This window comes from Dipodomys ordii, unplaced genomic scaffold (assembly GCF_000151885.1).
Source record: "Dipodomys ordii isolate 6190 unplaced genomic scaffold, Dord_2.0 Scaffold218, whole genome shotgun sequence".
Taxonomy (NCBI): Eukaryota; Metazoa; Chordata; class Mammalia; order Rodentia; family Heteromyidae; genus Dipodomys; species Dipodomys ordii.
In genome coordinates, this window is record NW_012267434.1 from 892,910 (window position 1) to 901,063 (window position 8,154).

An 8,154-nucleotide genomic window follows, 5' to 3' on the forward strand; every position below is an offset into this window, starting at 1 on the left:
GCATGGTGTATGGTGCCTGTGCTGTTCTGGGACTAAATAGGGTCAGTGCAGAGGGCAGGTCCACCAGAAATTCCCAGTGCAGGCCACTGGACTGATAGTTTTAGTAACCTATCAGCTAAGTTCCTGCCCCTGACTCCAGGGGTCAGTGCACCCATCTCCTTCCCCCAGCCAGAAGACCAGATGCCAGACCGTACATTCACCATGTGGCCAATATGGTGCCAGCCCAACCTGACCTCCTTATTTCATTTCATTTCTTCATACAAATTTATAGTAGTTTCATTACTGTGAAAGACATGATCAGATTTGAAGGATTTACTCTCAGCAACCTAATAAATAACATTATTGTCAGTTTTCCATTAAACTTGGGTAGCTTCTCCAAGTTCTTCTTCCCTGCTGTTGAGTGGCTGCACTTGCACACACATCACCACCACCATCACCTCCCTATTTCACTAGGTTCCCTGCAGACAAGTACAATGTTATGGCCATATATCTTGATTGCATAATGATAGCACTAGTTATTTACACTGAAGGAGGAAATTGATCAAGATCTGGTGGTGTTAGGGCTATTGGGTGTCTCAGAAAGCAATTGTTATAATACGGTCCACGGAAGACCCCTGATGTGAAATGAAGTGTGGCTCTTTGTAGCAGAAGGCCAATGTGGGGATTCATCCCTGCATGTGTTGGGACTGTAAAAACAATTGTTGGTATCTTTCTTTCTTTTTTTTTTCTTGGGGGTCCGGTCGTGGGGCCTGAACTTGTTGGCACTGTCCCTCAGCTCTTCAGCTCAAGGCTAGTGCTCTACCACTTGAGCCACACCACCACTTTTGGCTTTTTTCTTATGTGGTGCTGAGGAATCGAACCCAGGGCCTCAAGCATGCAAGGCAAGTGCTCTACCACTGAGCCACCTTCGCAGCCCCAGTTGTTGGTATCTTTCATGGTGGAAATAGTGCCACTATGTGGCAGGCAGTCAAAAGCAAGAGCTGCCTATTTCAATGAAGAGTGGACAAGAGGAGATTGAAAGATTGAAGCCTTTTCCAGTAGTATTATATCCATTGCATTTTCATTGTCCATCGATGGTTTAGTTGGTGAAGAGGAATAGCCTCCAGGAATGGGAGCAATGACTCAGTCCATTAGGGGAAAGTGGAACAGCACACATGGGGATAGAGGCACTGTGCTTCTACACATCAGGGATGACATTTTGGGGCCAAGAACAGTTTAGAAGGGCAGCAGGGTGTTTAAAAACTATAGAAGTAGAGGGTACCCTGGATGGAGGTGGACTGGTAGGGGTTGGACACATCACAAGTTACCCATGGTGCAATCTACAGAAGATCTGGGAAATGGATAGTGATAGGATATAGGGAACTGGCAATACTGAAACATTTAAAATGTGTCCCATTGCAGACAGATAGGGTCAGTGCTGGAGGCTGGAAGAGATCTGTTCATCACGGCCTCAGAAGGCAGTTTGGTATCCATGTGAGCAATGTCATCATATGTAGCCTCTGGTTACATGAGAAGTGACCCTGGGAACAACTGTAACAAATGCAGAGGTGGTGCTGCCAGTGCTTACATTGTTCCTGGTCAGTGGAACTGCAGTAAGGGTCCTAAAATTAAGAGCAGGGGTGGGGGGAAATCTACACACATAGGGGTGGAGGAGTCTCTACAGCAGGAAAGGCAAATGTTCAGGGGAGGTGATTTGAGGAAAAGAGATCTAGGAGGGATTGCAGCTCTCTCTATATGACCGTGGTCTTCTTTCTCATTACTTAGCATCCCCAAATTAGAAGTAGTGGTACAGAGAGTAACAGGGTCTGCAGAGGGAGCTAAAGGGGAACTTAGGACATTAGGTGTCAGTCCCTCTTTAGTGTTTGATGAGGATGCTTGCAGGATCTCATCCTCAGCAGCCTGCTTGTCCACCGTAGTGACAATGGGAAGATGTGATGTATAGGAGGCAGAGACAGATAGCCATAATTCCCTTCATCAGGTAGAGGTAAAGAAGAGGCAGTCTTGGTGCCACTGCCATCTATCACTACCTCAGTTATATCCTCCTAGGTTTCTGTCTTAAAGATTTTACTTTTATAAAAGTGTTCTCACAAATGTCCAAGTAATTCTGGACTTCCATATGAGGAAGTTTGGCAGGTGGGCACTTGAAGCGGCAGCAGCAAAAGCAAAATGGCAATGATGCTTTATTTTAGGGGCTCTATATGCAACTGATTCTGATGTCTCATGGCTTGCTGGTTGATTGTCTGTAGGCTTTTCCCCTCCTCCCCCTTATATGACTCCTGAAAGTCTGGGAAGCTGGGGAGGTTGTTTTCACCCAACCTTTCCATGATGGAGCTTTGAAGAGAATGTCAATTGAGTACCCATAGAACACACACACACACACACACACACACACACACACACACACACATCATTTCCTCACTTTTAACAGCCTTGGGGAAATTGTCTTGCTGGGGACTAGGATAGAATCCCTTGAGAGTAAAATTTCTTCTGATATTCGCTGCACTTCATGATGATTTTTCAGCATTGCTAGATGCCCCTCTCCTCACTAGCCTTTTGGGCTCTGCTCGACATTTGTCCTCTGTGTGCTTTGCATGAGGAAGACAGAGATCATAAGATTTCAACTCCACAACTTGAGCAAGCAGCTTAGGTATTAAAAATAGAAGCTAGGATCTAAGCCAAGAAGGGGTTTTTGCATTTATGGGGGTTTCCAATGCCCCCAAATAGCTAGCTGGCAGCACAATCATATTGTGTGTGTGTGTGTGTGTGTGTGTGTGTGTGTGTGTGCTTGAGAGAAAGAGAGAGAGAGAGAGAAAGAAAGAGAGAGAGGAAGAGACAGAGAGGGGAGAGAGAGAGGAATAGGGAGAGAGAGAGAGTGAGTTGTTTCAAAATGCCAAAGGGACATTCCCCCAGAGTGTAGCTTCTGGCAGAGGATGCTTCCTCTTAGGACCCCTTGGTGAATACCCGAAGAAGGCAACTGCCTAAGATCCAGGTTGCTCAGCTTTTGAGCAGGTCAGCTTGTAGGCCCAAGTTCTACCTTGTAAACACTCGTAGCTAAGGCTGGGCAGTGAGATCCATGATTATGTTTATTGACAATGTTTCCCATTACAGGGAATCATGTGTGAATGATCAGCAACATCAAGCAGCAGCCAGAGCTATCATTCTTCCTTTCTCTGGTAGCTAAGGACGCACGGCACAGCATGGCCCTTTATGACGAGGTGACACAGACAAGGTGGGCATGTGGGCTGTGGGCACGTGGCAGGTTCAAGTCAAAACATGCAGAAAATGGTCCAAAACCAGTTGGCCAAAGGTTGCCTACTGCATTTCTAGCTCCTGTATTCTTCCCCGATGCCCCTTTCAGGTATTGGCACCAGAAAAACAACTGCCTGATCCTGTGTCTGGTTAATATTTAGACCATTTCAGCAGCACAGGATGGCCTTGAGCTAAGTGCACCCTCTCCAAAGATAAAGTCACCTGCTCTTCTGTGGTTTCTGGTTCTGAGTAGAGGACCGGTGCCTTAAATTGACTGAACACTCCCCATCATCTTTGCTTATCTTGTAAGTTCTGTTCACTTCCTTTCTTTCATTTGGTAAGGCAACATACATCTTCCTTCTGGTCCCACAGATGTTAGTGGCCCAACCAGGCTCTACTTCCAGGCTGAGTGAGTCATGCTCTGCACCTATCTGTCTCTTGGTAATGAATGCTACTGGGTCACCATCTCCATTTCTCTAGTCCATCCATGACTTTCACCGCATTATCTACACTGAATACAAGCACTGTCTAGGGGAGTCAGCCAAATTACCAAAGATCCTGGAACCCTGAGGAGGGATGGAACACCAAATTTTAGCACAGCTTCATTCCCCAACTTTCTCAGACTTGAACCTTGCAGACTAACTGTGCTTTGGTTTAATTTGGAAGAATTCCACCATGCATAGATCATATAAGATTTAGTTGTGTATGCTCTGAAGAAATTCAGTAGCATATTTTTTTTCAAATATAGAGTCAGTTGTTTTTGGTCTTTATGGAATGTGTCCACAAATTATCTACCTTTGTTAATTTGCTAACAAATAGTGGAACAATGTATTAGGTGAAAGTAGGATCCATATAACTTGGAAATTGTGATCACACAAGTTGGGTCCACCCTTACCTAACATTATTGTCCCATTCAATGTAGATCTCCTATTTCCTTATGCCCAAGAGAAAAGTACTCTTCTTGGAAATGCTGACAAGGAAAATACAATTATCCTAGGAACTGTAAGTTTCACCAGGATAAGGAAGATTGGAAAACACATATACATGGAATTCTCTATGTTGGATCTTAATGCTTTGGCTTCATTCCAATGACTTTCACTCAAAGAAGAAATATTTGTGTCATGTTTTACAGTTTAAAAATTATAAATGACAAAGCTGTAGAAGTATGTACATGCATATACATATCTGTGGTTGTGTACATTTATATGTATGTGGATACTTATGTTTCCTGCAAATAACATACATAAATAAAATATACATACACATGTTTGAAAATGTTGCTTTGTTTTCTTTTTGAGACAAGGTCTCACTAGGCCTAGAACTTCCAGTTTTTCAGCCTCAGACTCACAAGTGCTAGGATAACAAGAGTGCATTATTATGTCCAACTTACTGTTTTCATGTACAAAACCATTTTAATGTACAAAAACTTTTAAAATATTTCATGTATTAAAAGTAAGTTTTATCCTTCCCCTTAGAAGAATACTTTCATACTATGTAAGAAAATAATTGGACATATTGAATAAGAGACAAAGTTTTGTTTAGAACCAAATTCTCTTTTACAAATGGAGAAGTATTTCAAGGCAACTTTACACTTTTAAGCGCCAAAAATAAGCTAGAATTATTAAAATTAAACATAATTCTTGAGATTTTACTGTGATAATTCTCCAGGCACTGTAGATAATTCTGCAGGAAAACTACACATAGAGTTATTTGAACAAGTTCATCCCTCTAATGCCTTAGCCGCCTTTCTTTTCATACCACTTTATCAAATAGTATCTGTTGGGTTTGAATATGCTATCTTGTTGTGTATATAGATAATGTACTTCAATCTTCTTCATTCCCCTGGTGTAGTCTCTTTCTACTTCCCCAATACTGCTGATCCTTACAAATCTTTTTATACACATATCCCATTATCAGCAGCAGCAACACAAACATCACCATCATCATCACTTTAGGTTGAGATTCCACATGAATAGAAACATATTTGGTTTTTGAGCTTGACATCTCATTCACTCTGATGGTTTCCAAACTCCATTCATATTCCTGCAAATAATTATTTTGTTCTCTATAGATGATTAATAATATATGAGAAATAGACTACATTGTCTAGCTCTATTCATTAGTTGTTGGGAACTTAGAATAATCCTATTGTGAATGGGCAAAGATAAACATAGATGTGGAGGTATCTGTCTTGAAAATTGATTTATGCTTAGGGATATGTGCCAGAGTAGTCAATATAGGTCTCCTTTTAGTTTTTAGAGGAACTTGCATACTAATTTCCATAATGGTTGTACTGATTTATATTCCCATCAGAACTGTATGAGATTTCTTTTGTCCTGCATCTTTATTTATTTTCCTGGTGAATACCATGACTAAGGTAAGAATCTCAGTGTAGTTTTGATTTGTATTTCCTTATGGATAGCTATGTTTAACATCTCTTCACTTTTTTACACCCTGTTACTTATTCTGAAAACTACATGATCATTTAAGAGTTTTATTTTAACCTCTGGATATTATTCATTTTCCTGATAAACATCTGGCAAAGATTTTCTTTCAGTCTGTGGGTTATGTCTTCATTTTGTTAACCTTTTTCTTTGATGTACACATGCTTTTTTAATTTGATCCAGTCCCATATCTCAATTCTTGCTTGTATTTCTCATCCAGAAAATAATTTCTTATGTTTATATTCATTGCCCCCCACAAGTTTTCCTGAAGTAGTTTCAAAACAACTTTCTACACTGATGCTCAATTAAAGAGAGCAATTGGCATGGGAAGATAACAAGAAAATGTGTTTTGTTTTCTCTAAATTTTGACCCATATGAAACCAAAATAATTGTGTATTATTCATTCCTTTATGCTTTTATTTCCATTTCTGGGCTGTCTATATTAAAATCATTTTGTGCTTTGTGGTTATTATAAATTTTCTTGACATTTTCAAATTTTCCTGTCCTTAGGAAACTTCTGTGTTCCCCATACATGCTTAGATATATGTTTCAGGAAGAAACATGTAATAGGCAGAAAGGACATAGCTAGCAATATCAATAGAAAGCCCACAGATCAAGAAAGGATCTTCACTAGCCATACAACAGAAAAGAGTCTCATATCTAAAATATACCTGGAACTCAAAAAATTAAATTCCCCAACAATAAATCCTCAAGGAAACAACTTCCCTATAAATAAGTGAACTAAAGACTTAGAGAGAAACTTCTCTGAAGAGGAAAGAAGGATGGCCAATAGACACATGAAGAAATGCTCAACCTCCCTAGCCATACAAGAAATGCAAATTGGAACTTAGAAGCTTCTTATATAGGAATATGACACTTCTAATGCACAGAATGAAGTAGTAATCTGTCACATCTTTCTTCAAAGACAAGAAACCTAGCAATCAAAAAGATACTATGGTATTTTACACTTGCTGAACTGTCAACTTTCTATCAGCTGGGACTCAGAAAGACAAGTTCAGTTTTCTACCCATAATTTCACCCTTGTTGTCTACCTATTTTAGTGGCAAGTACAATTACAGAAACTTGGTGTATTATCATATAAAGGGAATTTAATTAATTTCCATTTGAAAAAAAAGAAATAGAACTGTCCTTAAGCCCTGTTTCTGAAATTTTACTCACTGGCTAATTGGTGTGAAGCATGCCCATGGCTGAGAAGGTAATTAAATATATTCATAGAGAAGAGCACTATTTTCAACAGTGATTTTTTATTTACTCAGTGGTGGGAATCAAGCACAGGTCCTCACCAATGCTTTCTACAACTGATCTAAAGATTCATTTTTAAGAATAATTTTTAAAAGGAAATGAGATAAAGTACGATGCTACAGTGAAATGCTTGGAACTTGTGGTATTTCTGCTTTGGGACAATTTTAGATTTTGGAATAATTGAATACATGAAATATCTTGGGGATGAGACCTAAGATGAATATGGAAGTCATTTCTTTCATAGACATTTATTTTTGTCAGTTGTGGGGCTTGAACTCTGGGTGTTGTTCCAGAGCTCTTCAGCTCAAGGCAAGTGCTCTATCACTTGAGCCACGGCCACTTCACATTTTCTGGTGGCTAATTGAAGATGAGTATCTAAGACTTTCCTGCCAGTGCTGGCTTTGAACCACCATCCTCAGATCTCAGACTCCTGAGTAGTTAGGACAGGCATGAGCCCCAATGCCTGCCTCATAGACACTTTATATACACAGCTAAACTTAATTTTATACTACCACTTGTGCATTTTGACTGAGATTTGTCATATGAGATCTTGTGAGGTTCCTGACTTGCCAGGTAATTTCAATTACTCAAAAAATAGTCTGATTTTTTTTTTTATCATTTTTGAATTAGAGAGTTCTAAGCTGTATTTCCATTTTAAATATGGAAGAAATGACAATCCCAAAAATATGTCTGAGCATACAAAAACTTGATCTTGAGATTACCTGTTTTCTATTTTTAACTTACAATATTTGAAAATAATATTTATCACTCTGTTATAAAATACTGTTAATTTAATCTTTCCTTTTGTTGTTAAAGTATCTCTCAATATTTTCATCCTGTAGCCCTTATTATTCAGAACTAATTTTGCAAATACATTCTATCAAAACATCAGTGGTTTCTACCGATGTGTGATATAAATATATGAGTCAACACAAAAGTATGAATGTGAATAATTAAGGGGATGGCTTAGTGCATACGTTTCCTGATAATTAACTAGAATAAAAGTTTAGTTCAAGTCAAGTGTGGTGGCATATTCCTGAAGTCTCAGTATTTGGGAGGCTGAGACAGGAGGATCATGAATTTGTGGCTAGCTTGGGCTACACAGGTATTTCAGGACAGTTTGTACTTCTCAGGGTGATTCTGTGTCAAAGAAAAATAATAATTGTCAATTGCTCAAAAACATTTTGATTTAGGGTGT